Below are 313 nucleotides of genomic sequence, written 5' to 3'. Positions count from 1 at the left end.
AGCTCTACCAATATTTAGTATGTGTTTATGTTGAGTTTTGATGTGATCGTTCAACATTTGAATGTTAATGAATAAAAGAATTCATTGTTTCAATTCCTTGGCATTATTTTAAATGTGCATTTAGTTTTATCACCAAATTTGATTTAGATATTAAAACTTTTTGAATTAGTGAGAGGAGAATTTTTTGTAGAGCATTATAAAAAACATAAAACGATAACAAACAGCTAAGCTGGAGTAGCTCAGTTGGTTAGAGCGTATGGCTGTTAACCATAAGGTCGAAGGTTCAAGCCCTTCCTCTAGCGGATATGTCCTT

The 313-nt window shown here is 31.9% G+C and overlaps 1 non-coding gene across 1 annotated transcript; it reads left to right on the top strand.

The window, feature by feature from the left end:
- Positions 1–228: 228 nt before the first annotated feature.
- TRNAN-GUU lies at positions 229–302 on the top strand. Its single transcript has one exon. It is a non-coding gene; the product is annotated as a tRNA-Asn (tRNA).
- Positions 303–313: the final 11 nt, after the last annotated feature.

Source organism: Phalaenopsis equestris, unplaced genomic scaffold, assembly GCF_001263595.1.
Source record: "Phalaenopsis equestris unplaced genomic scaffold, ASM126359v1 Scaffold197840, whole genome shotgun sequence".
Lineage (NCBI taxonomy): Eukaryota > Viridiplantae > Streptophyta > Magnoliopsida > Asparagales > Orchidaceae > Phalaenopsis > Phalaenopsis equestris.
This window is presented reverse-complemented; position numbering and strand designations above follow the sequence as displayed.